The sequence below is a fragment of the Oratosquilla oratoria genome, chromosome 5, assembly GCF_046742065.1.
Source record: "Oratosquilla oratoria isolate Oo_2021 chromosome 5, ASM4674206v1, whole genome shotgun sequence".
In the NCBI taxonomy this organism is placed as follows: domain Eukaryota; kingdom Metazoa; phylum Arthropoda; class Malacostraca; order Stomatopoda; family Squillidae; genus Oratosquilla; species Oratosquilla oratoria.
The window spans coordinates 5823981-5838980 of record NC_134781.1 but is presented as its reverse complement, the minus strand read 5'-3'; the positions used below and the strand labels follow the sequence as shown (position 1 = coordinate 5838980).

The 15000-nt window shown below is 48.8% G+C and overlaps 1 protein-coding gene across 1 annotated transcript in view; it reads right to left on the bottom strand.

Annotated features, from left to right (window-relative positions):
* LOC143025354 (uncharacterized) overlaps positions 1–15000 on the bottom strand; it is a 266866-nt gene that overhangs the window by 74390 nt on the left and 177476 nt on the right. The window lies entirely within an intron of this gene.

The following is a 15000-nucleotide window of genomic DNA, read 5'->3' as shown; positions in this document are numbered from 1 at the left end:
TGATTCGTGACACACAGCATGGTTTCTCCAAGGGTAAGTCTTGTGTGACCAAACATCTATCCTTTCACACTAAGATATATAAGGCGTCAGATAACAATAATAGTTACGATGTTATTTACCTTGACTTTAGCAAAGCATTCGACAAGGTGCCCCACCAGAGTCTACTAAATAAAATCACATCCCATGACATAGGAGGAAAAGTGTTGGAATGGATGAGAGCTTGGATCAGTGACAGAAGAGCGGATCACCATAAATGGTGTAAAATCCAGGTGGGGAAGTGTTTCTAGTGGGGTCCCCGGGCTCGGTTTTGGGTCCTTTATTGTTCATTATGTACATAAACGACTTGGACAATGAGGTTAATAGTGATGTTAGTAAGTTTGCGGGCGACACTAACATAGGACTCGGAATTAGGTCAGGAGACGACACCGAGATTCTGCATGATGATTTTAACAAATTGTTCACATGGTTGGTGAAATGGCAAATGAACTTCAGTGCCTCAAAGTGCATCGTGTCAAAAGTAGGGTTACACAACCCCGAAAATAGATATAGTTTAGGTAACACGTTTGTAGAGAAAGCTGAGTTGCATAAGTGTTGTAGCTAATCACATCTAAATAAGCATATCTAGGTGAGCCTATCTTGATCATCATAACAAGATAAACACATGTGAGCAATAATATATATATATATATATTATATATATATATATATATATATATTATATATATAATGTGAAAACACACACACGCACACACACAAATGTGTAGGACTTCGTACGGCAAGAAGCCTGTGGGCTGCAAAATTAGTTTCGTAACTTTGAATAATCAATACTTTCTACTGGGCTTAGTTTCAATAATCAGTACAATTACTGTATTAATGGTATCCTACCATCATATACTTTATTTTGGGCTTAGTATCAATGGGCTGTGACATTACAAAAGGGATTTACTTCCAAATGTCATCGTCGTGATCTTCCGATGTAGGCTTGTCTTCAGATGAAGGCGGCGCGGGCTTGGAGCGCGCGCGAGAGGACCGTCGTTAGGCTCTCGGGCTGCTCCCCCTTGGCAGGAAGCTCCTTCTTCAATGGCGATGTCTGTCGCAAGCGGCTTCCTGCTCTGATCTCCTCCAGGAGACGGGACCGCGGATCTTGGGTCTTCTGGTCCTTCGCCCTTGGTGATCCATCGTCGGGTTTGCGGCTGGCATCTCCTGTGTCTTGGAGACGTCTATGGGCTGACTCTCTGCTGCCGAATTTGAGGCTTTTTCAGCCATTGGCAGGATTGCTTTCCCCGCAGGTGATTCTTTTGGGCGCTTTCCTCTGGATGGGTTGCAGGATCGAAGTCTGAACCCTTTTCTTGTTTCTTCCATTAGTAGTGTGTGGGCGTCTGATGGGCGTTGCCCGGTGTTTTTTTACGGGAGTGATCGCCTCTTCCACTCCTTCCTTTGTCCGATCCATGCATGGGCGTAGGCGGCGGTGGCGGTTGAGAAGGAATACAGTGCGATGAAGTAGGTGGCGGAGGCGTTGGCTGAAGTACGACTCCTGATGATCCATCTGAAGGAGTCTGCCTTCCGCTGTCGCCCTCTGCTTAGTTGGCCATCGTTGGGGTCGCTGTGGGCCGCAGCTTGATCCCCTTTTTGATTTCGGTCATCAGCAGTACCCTCGAGTCGACGTTTAGAGGTTTATTTTCTTGTTTTACCTCGTTGTTCCTCATTTTCGATGGAGGATCACTGTTCGCCTCAAAGGTGGAGGTGGCGGTGGGGGTGGAATGCGAACCACGGGAGGAGGTGGTGGTGGGATTTCCTCGCTTCGGGCTTGTCAAAGCCTCTTCATCTCCTCTCTATGCTCCTTCACTTTGGAAGTGAGCACTTCCATCAGGTTCATAAAGGCAAAGTTCTCATTCGAAAGAGCCAAGAACTTTCTGTCGATAGTTTCCGTAAGTCGCTAGAATGGCTCTTCGATGGGCTGTTCCTAGTGGTTCCTGTAGAAAGCTATTTTACTAAGGACAGACGACTTCTCCTTCTTCCAGGCTTCTGTCCACATGTGTTTCCTCTTTAAGAGGGCGATGGAGGCTTCCTTCTAGATCCTCGTTTTCATTCAGAAACTGGACTCCACCATTCGCTCCTCCTTGAAGTACTTGACGAGTATCTGGCGCTGGAGACGCTCGGTTTTGTGGCCTCCACACCACAAACGACCGCTTTTTCCATGCAGGCTAACAGGTAATTGGCTACTGGGACAAGCCACCTCGCCGATCTCAGCGACTATTGTTAGGGACGCGCCAGGACAGCAGCCCTTCAGTTCACGATGCGATCGCTGATTGGCCGATCGGAGTGTCGTGTGATCCCGGGCACTATATAGGCCTGTCACTTACACAATAAAAATAAAACGAATTGAGATATTCATTCCTTGCCACCTTCGATCACTCGACCACGTAGTCTGCCTGAGTAGCGCTTGCTACATTGGTGACCACGATACAATGGACAAGACCTCCGACAACCCCCCATCCTCCACTTCCGCAGACATCCACCCAGTTGCAGCTACACAAGTAAAACTCCCCACTTTCTCGACGATCGACGCGCATACCTGGTTCAGACGAACAGAAATAAAGTTTCGCCTCGAGAGGGTAAACTACCAAACCTCACGGGCCAGACACGTCTTAGCAGCCCTCCCAGACGAACTTATCCCTCGCATCTTCGAATGGTTGGAAACCCATGGTGACGCTGCCATCAAATACGACGACCAAAGATTTATCTACTTCAGCATTTTACGCCTTCACCAGCAGCGCGTGTGACGCAGTTCATCCAGCTCGCATGCCAACCCATGGGCGGCCAGAAACCCTCTAACGCCCTTCTCGAGATGAAGGCTCTAGTAAAACTTTCTCCAGTAACCAAAGGAACGTCTCGAAAGCTAGATCTACTTCGGGCACTATGCCTCCTACGCCTTCTCGAATCCATCCGCGTTGCCATATCCAACGCGGAGGAAATGGAAGAGGACGACCTCCAACGGCACGGCAAGCATTATCACCTAGTGGATGCTCTCACAGCTTCACCAAGCCTCATTAAGGCCATACCTTCTGATCCCTCACCTTCGTTCCAGGATAACGAGGTCGACATCGCAGCGGCACACCGCCCACCACCGCGTACCCGGCAAGCACCTACACAATGATACCACGCCCCACGGCCACAGCCAGACGAGAAAAGGACCACGACGTCATTCACGAACCAGTTGTTATTACCATGCCAAATTCGGCCCCAAAGCAAGGAATTGCCAACCAGGTTGCCAGTGGAAAAAAAGTAGGACGGCCGCCATACATCACCCCCCCCCCTACCCCCTGATACCAACACCTTCTTCCTCTCCGATCCTGCAACGGGCATGCGCTTCTTGGTCGACACGGGCGCCGCCCGTTCCCTCCTACCAGCCGCACGTTGGAGGCAGCCCCATCAACCAGCATCCAACGTCCAACTCATCGCAGCCAACAGCACTCCGATATCAACATACGACCGCCAACACCTCGAGATCAGCATCAGAGGGCGCACGTTTGGATGGAAATTCATAGTGGTAGACGTTACCCTCCCCTTTCTAGGGCCTGATTTCCTTGCCCACTACCAACTCCTTGTCAACGTCGCCACCATACCCATCGCTGCCGCGTACACCGAGGTCGCCCTTCAGGTTGTCGAGTGACAGACAGCTTCATCCACCTCCGCAACGCCTACCCCGATGTCTTCAAGCCCGAACTCCGGCAACAGCCACAGACCCCTGCGAAGCACGGAATCTATCACCGCATAAAGACATCAGGGCCCCGGTGTTCTCCAAGTTTCGTCGCCTGGCTCCGGACAAACTCGCCATAGCAGAACAGACCTTCGCCAAGTTCGAGCGTCTGGATATCTGCCAGAAGGCGCCAGCCCCTGATCTTCACCACTCGATATCGTGATAAAGAAGGACGGCTCCCTCCGCCCCTGCGGGGACTATAGACGTCTCAACAATAAAACAGAGCCAGTGCCCAACATCGCCGACATCACATCTTTCCTCCACGGCGCAAAAATCTTCTCAAAATTGGACCTTCTGAAAGGGGTACTACCAGGTCCCCATGCATCCGGAAGACATCCCAGAAACTGCTGTAACCACCTCTTAACGAATGATGGGCGGCATCCTAGACGACATACCTATCTGTGCTTGCTACATTGATGATATCCTCATTTTCTCATCATCTAAAGAGCACCTGGGCCGCCTTCAGTAGAACGGCCTGGTAGTACACTACGACAAGTGCGTGTTCGGTGCCAGAGAGGTGGACTTCCTAGGACACCACCTCACTCCTGCAGGCGTTTCACCTCTACCAGGCAAGGTGATCACCATATAATTCCCCACGCCCACCACAGTCAAGGCCCTCCAGGAGTTCGTGGGCATGGTCAGTTATTATCACCGGTTCCTGCTCGGGATCGCGTTAGCCATGACACCACTGTACGAAGTCCTAGCAGGAAAACCCAAGAACCTTATGTGGGGCCCCCCCTCAAACAGAGGCCTTCCAAAAAGAAAAAGAAAAAAAAAACGCTCTTGCCGCATAAACCCTCCTCGCCTTTCCAATCCCCGGGAAGCCTCTCATCGTCACCACGGATGCCAGCAACATCGGCATTGGAGCCATTCTGGAACAAGTCATTCAAGGACAGCCACGCCCTTTGAGCTTCTTCAGCCGCAAACTCCTCAAGGCCGAAAAGAACTACTCTACCTTCGACAGAGAACTTCTTGCCGTCCACCAAGCCGTCCGCCTTTTCCACCATTTCCTCGAGGGTGCAACATTCTCCATCCAGACCGACCACTTGCCCATAGTTCGTCTTTACCAGACAGGGGGACGCCTGGTTCGCACGACAACGCCGCCAATCCTCAGCTATCTCTAAGTTTAACTGCACCTTCCGACACGTGCCTGGCAAGAAAAACGCCGTAGCCGACGCCCTCTCCAGATTCGAGATAGACGCAGTGCAGCTGGGTCTCGATTACGACTACCTCGCCAAGGAGTAACAACGGGACCCCGAGGCACCAGCAGTGAGAACATCGCTCTCGGCCCTACAGTGGAGGGATATATCCCAGGGCGATTCCAGCACCACTATCCTCTACGACATCAACACCGGGCGTCCACGCCCATGGATACCAGCATCCCTTCGCCGTCACGTCTTCGGCCTCATCCACGACCTGTCACATCCTTCACGACGAGCAACAGCACGGCTGATGTCACAAAAGTTCGTGTGGCACGGCATATCCCGCGACGCGGGGAACTGGGTCCGATCCTGGACATCATGCCAGAAATCTAAAGTCCACCGACACATGGAGACGGGACCCGGGCCCTTCCACCAACCACAGAGACGTTTCGCTCACATCTACGTGTACATAGCGGGTCCCCTTCGTCAGTCAGCTGGACATCGTTACCTTTTCACCATCATAGACCGCTCTACCAGATGGCCTGAAGCCATCCCAATGCCTGACGCCACTTCCACCTCCTGCACAGCAGCCCTGCTCTTCGGATGGATTTCCAGATTCGGCATTCCAGAACACATCACGTTCGACCGCGGCACAACCTTCACGTCGCAGTTATGGACATCACTGGGACAGCTAATGGGCACCTCAGTCCACCACACCACAGCTAACGGCATAGTAGAGCGGTTCCACAGAACCCTCAAAGCGACCCTGATAACACGTTGCAACAACGCGACCTGGAGCACTCAGCTACCCTGGGTCTTCCTCGGCCCTCGTACAACCCCGAAATCGGGCCTCGACGTTTCCCCGGCGGGGATGGTTTTCGGTGAACCCCTCGTGATACCCGGCGAATCCCTCCCCGACGCCCCTACGAACAACGACATCAGCCGCCTACAAAGTATCGTCAAAGAATTCGCCCCGTGCAAACAAACTTACAAGTCGCAAGAACACCGATACGGCCCCCGAGATCTACAAACATCAAAGCATGTCTTTCTACGCACTGACGATCACACGCTACCCCTCACCGCACCCTACGAAGTTGTCCAAAGAAGAAAGCGTTCCTGCTGCGCATTAAAAGCAGCAACGACTGGGTCGCCATCGACCACCTTAAGCTAGGGTACCTACAAGACGACGACCCACCTCCGGTAAGATTATCCAGGGCTGGTTATCCTATCTCTTTACACAACGGAACATTCTCGCTGACTGGGGAATATTGTGGCGTCCACACCACAAACGACCGCTTTTTCCATGCAGGCTAACAGGTAATTGGCTACTGGGACAAGACACCTCGCCGATCTCAGCGATTATTGTTAGGGATGCACCAGGACAGCAGCCCTTCAGTTCACGATCTGATCGCTGATTGGCCGATCGGAGTGTCGAGTGATCCCGGGCACTATATAAGCCTGTCACTTACACAATAAAGATAGAATGGATTGAGATATTAATTCCTTACCACCTTCGATCACTCGACCACGTACTACCCTGAGCGACCAGAAACCCTCTGACGCCCTTCTCGACATGAAGGCTCTAATAAGACGTAGTCTGTCAGAGAAGCGCTCGCTACAGTTTCCAACTGGGCTTTCAGGAGCTTATTTTGCTCCACCTGGGTTGCCAGCTGGGCAACCAAGACCCTCTACTCCGACCGGAGATTCCACAGGTCTCTGACGATTTCGCCTAATGAGGCTTTAATCAACAAGGGCATGGAATGGGTGTCTGGATATTATGATGACGCCTTGCTCGCTCTCCATCGGAGGCTGTTCGCACTTGGTAGATATCAATAGCCGAGAGGTGGATGTCCAGCCTTTCCCTCCCAAACACACACACACACACATTGTTAGGCATTTTTATTTTTTCGCCCCATGAAACGACAATAATCTTGGTTGTTGTATTTTTGTTATACAGTTATCAGAACAGTAATCCTCTTATCAAAATTAAGTTCAAAAGAAATATAGGGTGGAAAAAATTATCATATGATGAGGTCGATGGAAATAGTTATACCGAGAAAGATGAATCGCACCTTCTGAAAGATGTCACTTTTTCCGTTCCGATCACTGTCTGGACTATTTGCAAAATGCGCAGTCACATTTGGACTTTTGGGACAGGTAAGTCACTTCTGGGAATCGAAAAGGAGTGTGGAACTCGAACCCACAACTGAGCGAATGCGAAACCAGCACGCTTCCGATGACGCCACCAACGCGCATGAGGTGGCTATTATTTCCTGTGGAGAACTAAGGGTTATAGCAGTGAGTTATTGTATTGAATATTCGAAGTTTTTTGTTCAATTGATTAAACCGTCGCATTGTTTGTAAAAAGCATTGCGTAGCCACGCATCGAAGAATGATTTGTTTATATTCTGCAGAGGTTTATTTGTTTATTCATTTATGTTTACCTTTTTATTTATCTTGCGACTGTTTTGGTTTTAGGCTAACAAAGGGAGGCGAGAGAATGTAGTCGAAGGTATGCACGCTTTATCTGTGGCGGAAATTTAGTTTTTTGTTGTACTTTAACACAGAGGTGGGAAGGAAAGGAGGGCTAGATTTGCCCGAAGCCGCCCCCATTCTGCCTCGTTTCCACGGACAGCTGAGGCACGTGGCATAGACCAGTGACTTTCAAACCCGTGAATCCCTCTGGAAACGAACCACAAAGACGACGACATAGTTATGCGACGCCATCGCAGAGAGAGGGTCACACCAAAAGGAATTGGGCTCCAAAATATTCCATTATGATGAAAAAGGAAGATGCTGAAGGAAATCCGTAGCGTTTCCGACACAGGCGGCAGCGGCGGTGGGGGAGTTTGGTAGGTGGCTGGGTCTCATGGGAACCTGTATACACACGCACACAAATACAAACACACGCATGCACACACACACACACACACCTTAATAAACAGCTCACTCAAAGAAGGAAAGATACCCGAGGACTGGAAAAACGCTAACATTGTACCAATACACAAAGGAGGAAACAAAGAAGAACCCACCAACTATAGGCCAGTATCACTAACAAGCACCATTGCCAAAATTTGTGAGAAAATAATCAAGAATAGATGGGTAAAACATCTGGAAGACAATGACATATTAAACCCAAGACAATTCGGATTCAGACAAGGAAGATCATGCTCCACAAACTTAATATGCTTTTACTCAAGACTAATAGACATAGTGCAAGAAAGAAATGGATGGGCTGATTGTGCATTCCTAGACTTGCAAAAAGCCTTTGACAAAGTACCACACAGAAAACTACTAAAAAAACTGGAACACATAGGAGGAATACAGGGAAACCTACTAAAATGGATAGAGGACTTTCTGACTGGTAGAAAGATGAGAGTAGTGCTCAGAGAAAAATATTCAGACTGGAAAGAGGTGATCAGTGGAGTACCGCAAGGATCTGTGCTGGCACCAATAATGTTTGCTATCTATATGAATGACATGGATGAGGACGTGAACTGCTACATGAGCTTCTTTGCCGATGACGCCAAACTGCTAAGGAAAATAGAAACTGATGAGGACTGTGAAGCACTGCAAGAAGACCTAAATAGGGTATGGAACTGGAGTCAGAAATGGGAAGTGGACTTTAATACTAAGAAGTGTAGCATAATGGAGTTTGGAAAAAGCAAAAACAGAATATCAGGAAAATATACAATTGGAACCAAAGAAGTAAAGAAAGTAGGATCCGAAAAAGATTTGGGAGTAATTATCACGAACGACTTGTCCTATGATATACAGATTAACAAAATTGTCGGGGAGACTTACAATTTGCTAAGATCAATAAAAGTGGCGTTTACATACTTGGACGAAGACATGATGAAAAAAATATTGGTTACATTGATAAGGCCTAGATTAGAGTATGCAGCGACATTGTGGTCCCCCAGTACCAAAAAGAATATAAAGAAAATAGAAAGAATCCAAAGAGCAGCTACAAAAATGGCACCTGCACTTGCAAACCTATCATACAAAGAGAGATTGGCTAAACTGGAGTTACCGACACTGGAGCAAAGAAGAGAGAGAGGTGACCTATTGACCATCTACAGAATCATGAAAGGCACAGAGGTACTCGATAGTGAGAACTTACTTAACTGGGACAAAAGAAACACAAGAGGACATGGAAAGAAAATAAAAAAACATAGCTATAGAAGAGAACTGAAGAAAAACAGTTTTCCTCATAGAGTTTTGGACACTTGGAACAAACTGGACAATGAAATAGTATGCGCAAAAACCATTCATGAGTTTAAAAACAAACTAGACACTGCAAGATACAAAGGCGGGACAACACGAGCATAGCTCCCCTTCCCGCAAAATACAACTAGGTAAATACAACTAGGTAAATACACACACGACTCGGTGGCGCGGTTGGTAGAGTCCCCGACTGTCATTTCGGCGGTCCGGGTTCGAATCCTGCCCAGGGCTGAAATTATTTCAGTATCGCTGTGCTTTGAGTCGTTACTCCAACTCTTGTGGGCGGGGAGTTGGGGATGTGTGTGCGCGTAAGGTCATAGCATTACCCATAGATCGGTCAAGTCATACGAGCTCTGAGCTCTCTTCTGAGAAGGAAATAGCTGTCGATCACGAGTCCAACACGTGATCCAAAGACCAAGATGAACACACACAAACACATACGACTCGATGGCGCAGTGGTAGCGATCGCGGCAGCCACTACGGCGGTCCGAGTTCGAATCCCACCCAGGGCTGAAATTACTCCAGTATCGCTGCGCTGCGAGTCGTTACTTCAACTCTCGTGGGCGGGGAGTTGGGTAAGTGTGTGCGTATAAGGTCACAACAGTGCCCCATAGAATGGTCATATATGAACTCTGAGCTCTCTTCCGGGAGGGACATAGCTGTTGATCACGAGTCCAACACGTGATCCGAAGATCATTGTGAATCACACATACATACACACACACACACACACACACACACACACACACACACACACACACACATGCACACACGCACACACACGAGCGCGCGCGCACGCACACACATGTACACACACACGAGCGCGCACGCACGCACACACACACACGCACACACGCGTGCGCGCGCACACACATTCATTCACACACAAACACACACACGCGGACACACACACACATACATTCATTTACACACAAACACACACACATACATACACACAAACACACACACACACACAGAAAAGATTTACTAAAAAATGACAATGGAAAAACAAGAGGTCATGAAAAGAAACTCAAAAAACGACAACTATAGAAGAGATAGGAAAAAGAATAGCTTCCCACACAGAATGCTGGATGTATGGAATAACTTAGGTGAAAAAGCAGTGTGTGCAAATACTATTCACGATTTTAAGAATAAACTTGATGCTGAAAGATACAAAGACGGGTCATCACGAGCATAGCTCTCCTCCCGTATAATACAACTAGGTAAATACAACTATGTAAATACACACACGCACGCACACACAAACACCGTCCGAGTTCAAGTCCTAATGATGGCTTGAAAGTTTCATTAACATTACAATCCTTGATCATAGGGCTTGTGTGTGTGTGTGTGTGTGTGTGTGTGTGTGTGTGTGTGTGTGTGTGTGTGTGTGTGTGTGTGTGTGTGTGTGTATTCACCTTGGTCTTTGTATCACGTGTTGGACTCGTAATCGACAGCTATTTCCCTCCCGGAAGAGAGCTCAGAGCTCGTATGACCGATCTATGGGTAATGCTATGACCTTTCACACACACACACACACCCAACTCCCCGCCCACGAGAGTCAGAGTAACGACCCGAACACAGCGATACCGAAATGATTTCGGCCCTGGACAGGATTCGAACTGGCTACTGCGAGCACTATCGTACTTCCCAGTCCAGCGCTCTACCAACTGCGCCACCGTGTGTGTGTGTGTGTGTATGTGTGTGCTAGTCTGCATTTTCGAAGTTACTCTCACAATAGTGTTAAAGCCAACTTCCCATTGTAATCAAAGCCATCGTTCAAGATGTTCTCAAAGAAAGAAAACAAACAAGCTGGCCCCCATAAAGGACAAACCGAAGCACACAAGTAATCCAGGTGGCGCAACTACGAAGAAATGAAGCCCCGTCCCTAAACAAATCTCCACCCCCGCACGGAGCAACAATAACAAGAAGGAATCACGTGTCCGACAGACACGCACATCCTCATCAGCGACAACAACAACAACAGGTGAGGACAAACCTCTCCCCAACCATGGGGTCTCCTCGGATGAGACAAAAGTAAAAGAGCACCTACACATCTATTGATCAGGGGACCCAATTATTATTATCATTATTATCTCTTTTTTTATTGTTGTCTGTTTATCTATTTTTATCCTGAAGCCCTGAATTTCCTTCGACCTAGTGACCCTCAGACATATTAAATCAAACAACTATTAAACATTTAACGACTTGCAAACTTATCTAAACCGTTTTCTCTCACTACTTGCAGGACAAACTTACTATATAATTGGAATGCCAAGCTAAAGTTTCCTGAATTCATGATTACTTTGTTTATATTTTACTAGTCTGAAGGCGCCACAGCCCCACCCCCGTGATCCTACTGAGGACCCCCCCCCCTCCCCCACACACAACTCTCCCTACCCCGGCCACCTGAAGTTGGAAACCGGTGCCCCCAGAAAAGTTGCAGGGTTCATCATATCTTGTCGCACCAGAACCGTGTCCATATAAGGGCAGTTTCATTTGCTTCCCTAAGGTCTTGGTCGGAGCAATGGGGACTCAATGGACATTCCCGGAGGACGTGGACCATCGTCTGTACTTCGCCACAGGGACATTGGGGGCTATTGGTGTATCCCCACTTGCAGGGTTTGAAGAACCAGATGAACCACACAACACATTTTTCAGCTGACAGAAGTCACATGGCCGCATTCAGAAGGAATGCTCCTTGCCATCCACTGGCTAATCGAGATGGGACCTGGTGGGTTAATTCTTAAACTCGAAAGGTGCTTTCCTCTCAACTAACACATTCGTAGAGCTGCGTAGTGCTCCTCCACGGTCGCTCAGGACCGGGAGAGGGTTGCCAAGGGACCTCCACTTTGGGACTCCAAATGCACAACATGAACCACCCTCTTTGGGCAATAATATGCTGAGGCATATATTCCAGTGCGACATCTCGAGAAGTCTTGGTTGGAAGTTCGTGGTTGTCAATACCCCCCTGCCCCCTCCAGTTATTGGCTCACCATATTCATCATTTATTACGGGTTGTATGGTTATGATATCGGCTTCATGAAGAGCACTTTCTGTCTGTCTGTTCCAGAACTACTCTCTCCATTTTCAAGACAAAGAACCCATACTTGTGGGAGGGAGTGCCAGAATAGCTTTTAAGGGTGAAAACAAAATATCCCCCAACCAACTACAAGGTACCATATCAAGGGGAACGCTTTTAGGTGAACAATTCTGGGGCTCATGAAGCCGGGAGGAGAAGGGGGTGAGGGGAGATCAGAGTCAGGGAGTGATCCAGCTCCTAGATACTGTTGGCTGTCGACCCCAACGCCAAGGAGTATCGTGCGTGTCGAGTTCTCATGTGCCTTTAATCACTTGAGTGCTGGAAGAGTGACGCACGAACTGACTAAAACCATTTAACGCTAAAGTTTGTTTCGAAACGAGGCTGCCATTCGTTGTTCGGCCGATCTTTACGAAACCTGACACGGATGCCACCCGGGTCGACCCCAATGGGCAAAGAACAGATCCCGGGCCTGGGCTCCCTCGACGATCACGGCGGCTTATCCCTTTGGCACTCGGCCAACGCCAGGTACTTCTTGTACTCCACAGTAGTGAGTCATACACCTGACCCAACAGTTGAAGTGCATGGGACGTGTGCTCCTCATCACCACATGTATATGCATATACACATGTACACAGTTGTTGGAAAACAGGAGAGGGTAACGAGTGAAGGAGTAGATAAGAGAATTAATGAATAAACAAGATGAATGGATAAGCGAGTATATGACTAGATGAACAAGCAGATAAGCTGACACGAAATGACTAATAAATAAAGGAATGAATAAAAAAAAGGGGGAAATGCGGAAACAGACCAATTGAGATCTAATTGTGTGCATGTTACGCACTAAATATATGATTACATAAATGGACACCTGAGTAAATAAGGACACAACAACGCACTCAAATACAGAGAGAGAGAGAGAGAGAAGGAGAGAGAGAGAGAGAGAGAGAGAGAGAGAGAGAGAGAGAGAGAGAGAGAGAGAGAGAGAGAGAGAGAGAGAGAGAGAGAGAGAGAGAGAGAGAGAGAGAGAGAGAGAGAAGGAGAGAGAGAGAGAGAGAGAGAGAGAGAGAGAGAGAGAGAGAGAGAGAGAGAGAGAGAGAGAGAGAGAGAGAGAGAGAGAGAGAGAGAGAGAGAGAGAGAGAGAGAGAGAGAGAGAGAGAGAGAGAGAGAGAGAGAGAGAGAGAGAGAGAGAGAGAGAGAGAGAGAGAGAGAGAGAGAGAGAGAGAGAGAGAGAGAGAGAGAGAGAGAGATGGATCACGTGAAGCAGCACATGTTGACCTTCGGGTGACGACCTTGGGAAAGAAGAGCCGAGACGCGCTCCGGGTCCCACCGACGAAGACCCTCTTCCTCTTGTTCTTCTTCTTCTTCTTCTTCAGTCCCCCATGTTTATGTCACGCGTGGGTCGGTCGGTCCACGACTTACACGAAAAGTGGGCCAATCACACTTGCAAACTGCCTCTGCAAACACTGCAAAAACATACACATACACATATATGCATACATATACAAACACGCGCACACACACAAACGTACATACACATGCACACGCACGCATATACACACGACACGCATATACAAAAGACTATGGCGCACGCACACATACACACACACACACACACACATATACACACACACACACACACACACACACACACACACACACACACACACACACACACACACACACACACACACACACACCATACCCATCCCTTTGGCAAACGAACGACAGAGCTGCCATCCACGCTAGAAATGGACCACAGTGCCCTTCTTCCCACGAGTTCCGCCCGCCCCCTGGCGACTACTTCCAGCGGCGTGATCCTGCCCCTGACACCTCACCTTGGCGAGAAACACCACCAAACACCAGATGAAGTCATCCGACAACTTCCCCACCCCCCCATCGACCTACCTGCCTCCTTCCCCTGTACCAGTCCTGTACTACAACATGCATCAAAGTGTTCCATCGATTTTTATTGACTGAAACCCCGCAGCCCGGCATCATTCATATTCGGGTCGACCCCCTCCCCCTAGACCTTTCTAGAAAGAAAGTTGAGACCGTTGTCTGCAGTGTATTGGTTTGGGAGTGTCTCCCTGTAAAAGCTTTCAGGAAGAGGATCAGAAGCTTTCCATATGCGAAAAGTTGGAGGGAATAGAGCTCAAGTTGGAAGAGACAGAGCATGAACCCGGTCCATAGATCGAATGCCAGCCTCTCGGGGCTGCACCTCCAGCTGGAAGGTTATACGGGTGATTGACGGGTTTTCAAACTGAACAAGAGGATGATGACTCTCCTTGTCCTTCATCTTGCAGAACCGCCACTGGGCAGGTACCTCTCGTGGGTCTTTGTATGCATAAAACGAACTTGAAATAGTAGCTGATGATTATTAAGATGTGCAAACAATGTATTAAAGAAGAATACTGGAGAACGCTGGATGCGGGGCAGCCCAGGACAGGCCAGGGCAGGACGGGTCAAAATTGCTTTTCGAGGATGACGGTGGTGGACTGAAGATGAGTGCGAACGCTGCTGACATCGGAACGCGTCGCGAAACGAGGATAGGGGTTGGGGGTGTCTGAAGGAGGCCAAGGAGGTCGTCCACCCACCCACGACGACTGGAACCGAAGGCGAGCGACCGATCGGCGCGAGATTTGGGTTGCGGCGACGAAAAAGAGTGCTTCAGATGTCTTGGACGGAAGCGAGCTTCGAGTACGTCGAGGAGTAGGAGGAGGAGGGAGACGAGGGAGAGGAAGAAGAGGGAGAGGAGGGGGAGGAGGAAGAGGAGGAGGACGGGAGGAGGAGTTGGTGAGTGGTTCGGGTGTGCGCGTGCGCGTGGGAGC